General features: G+C 45.4%; 1 protein-coding gene across 2 annotated transcripts in view; it reads right to left on the bottom strand.

The window, feature by feature from the left end:
- The window catches only part of epyc (epiphycan), a 22535-nt gene that overhangs the window by 19926 nt on the left and 109 nt on the right, over window positions 1-2500 (bottom strand). Inside the window, exon 1 of one of the 2 annotated variants that reach the window (XM_080757777.1) lies at window positions 2327-2500. This exon is cut by the window's right edge and continues 109 nt beyond it. The gene's annotated coding sequence lies outside the window, so the exon portion shown is untranslated. Of the gene's footprint in view, window positions 1-2102; window positions 2256-2326 lie in introns of those variants that run through there. The other variant, XM_080757778.1, reaches the window with a different exon arrangement.

Consider the following 2500-nt stretch of genomic DNA (forward strand, 5'->3'; position numbering starts at 1 on the left):
CCAAGCTAATAGAAACTGCAGGCTTTCTATATTCCTGAAAAGTTTGCAACGTGATAATAGAATACAAATCTAAACATTTTTGTAAAAAACGTCTTGTCTTGTCTCTGCCTGACGATGATGTCACTGGTGGACGGGTTTCTGAACTGCCCACAGCCCTTCTATGAGATACAGACTGAGTAGGAAAAAATTGTGCCATTTTATTATATTATTATTAGTGAGGACCCTATTGAAAAGTGGTCAAGTGGTCATTTAGGTTCAGGCATGATCCCTGTATCCCATTGAGAAAGAGGTAATTAGCTTAGCGTGTGTTCGCAGACTGAAAAGCACATGTGTGCAGAAAATAACCTTCAGAACTAATCTAGTCTGATGTTTGGGGAGTTTCTCCCCCCCAACGGCAGGTGCGCTATAGTGACATCAGAGCAGACCTATACAGTATGCGGTGGATCATTGCAGTACGTAACGCAAGCAAATGTAAAGGATAGCATCATATCCAGAGAGTCCTCTAGGCTGGGTCAGAGAAATGGAGAGCAGGGGAAGGGGAAGAGGAGAAAGAAGCAGTGAAATGTAGAGAGAGAGAGAGAGAGAGAAGAGAGAGAGAGAGAGAGAGAGAGATGTGGACAAGATGTTGGCCCTCAGGGTTAGATGGAGAGACTGAGGAAAAAGAGAGAGAGAGAGAGAGAGAGAGAGGTTTCTAAGCTGACTCGCCCCCTCGCCCCTTACAGAGGTTCTTTATGAGGCCCGGGTCTCTGCCTGTCTCAGCACTCAAGCTCGAAATTCCACCGAGGTTTGTGGACAGGATGGCAGTGAGTTACGGTTGCAAGGGAAAGCTTCATTCAGCTCTGAGGGTGCCTAAACACACACAGGCGCACACACACACTCGCACACGCACGCACACGCACGCACACACACACACACACACACACACACACACACACACACACACACACACACACACACACACACACACACACACACACACACACACACACCACACAAACACACACACTCTCGCAAAGTCACGTATACTCAGAGATGTACACTCTCTCTCTAAAACACACCAGGACATTGAGCAATGCCGCAGCTATTTTGGGCATGTGGACAGATAGGAAATGCACAAAAAAAGAGTCATATAAATCTCATGTTTGTTGATGTGGGAATGGGTGGTGCAGAGCAGACCTGCAGGCACAGCAATCAGCATAATCATTATCTCTTTGAGTATGTTAAAAAAAATACTGTGAGTGCCTCCTATTGATACAAATGTAAGGGTCAGGTGATTGGTAAGTGTCTCCCCCGTGAAATGGATTTTCTGTCAGTTCTCGTAATGTCACGAAGCTCATGAAACTTCAGCATGGCTCCGCTGAAAGAAGGTCTATGCTATACAGACAGAGGTGTGCTTTTATGCAGGCCGTGTATGAGCGTACAGTGCATGAGTGTAGCCTACAGACTGCTCTGTGTTATGTTTGGCTTTGCGTTGGACATTCCTGATATCCAGTGATTCTGCTTCCCCCCCCCCCCCCCCCCTTTAAAGCCACAAGCAAACTTCACTTGACTTCCTTTGGTATTTAAATAGTGAAACACATCAGGACGTTGTAACAACAATCGGTGAGAATAAAAAAAAACAAAACAGCAAATGAATTTCATTGGAATACATTTAAGTTGCAAAGGGACTAAACTCGAAGGATTCTGTGGTGATTTAAGGACAACAAACAAACTGACCCTAATTCTGTGAGATTCTCCGCGGTATTCTAGATGGTTGATGCTGTATAAGCATTGGTAGCCATATCATCATCATGAATTCTGACAAGTTGATGGGGTGTACAGTATATTCTATTCAAAATGAGCCAAGGAAATCCATTCAAACCTGCGCCTTTGATCTTCATCTCAATGATGATGAATGCCGTGCGAAAGCAAAAAATAATTAAATGCAAAGTACACTCCCAAATGAGTGAGTGGCTATAACAACTGCAGTTGCCACATTTCCCCGAGAATCACCTGCCGGTCGACTATAGCTGTATCTAAATGACATGCATTCAATCCTCAAATACATTTTTAGTGTCCTGGTATAAATCGTCAATGCCAACAGGAAATAAAATACATCCAACCTTCAGAAATCTGCAAAAATCCCAACTCAAACGATCCTGAAAGTAACCAGCGGGCCAATTAAGCAACTAATCAGAAACCAATTAGCTATAGCCTGTTCCTCCACGTCCTCCTATGGAGAACGGCGACATTGTTTGCAGCCCGTTTCAGCCCGTCTGGCTGCCTAATCCCCTGCTGTACCAGACAGCCACTCAGCCAACATGAAGATAGTACCAAGAACGCTTACCTCTGACTCCTGCTTTCCCGAATGGTCCCTTCAGCCGTGATGGAGATGCTGAGGGTTCGGGGACCTGGCCAATGGTGAGAGGTCGTGCAGGGTGCCTTGAAGAGGAGGGAGGGTGTGTGTGTGTGTGTGTGCCTGCGTATGTTTATAGGTGTGTCAAGGTGTGTGTGTGTGTGT

This window comes from Protomyctophum bolini (assembly GCF_963924005.1).
Source record: "Protomyctophum bolini genome assembly, chromosome: 23".
Lineage (NCBI taxonomy): Eukaryota > Metazoa > Chordata > Actinopteri > Myctophiformes > Myctophidae > Protomyctophum > Protomyctophum bolini.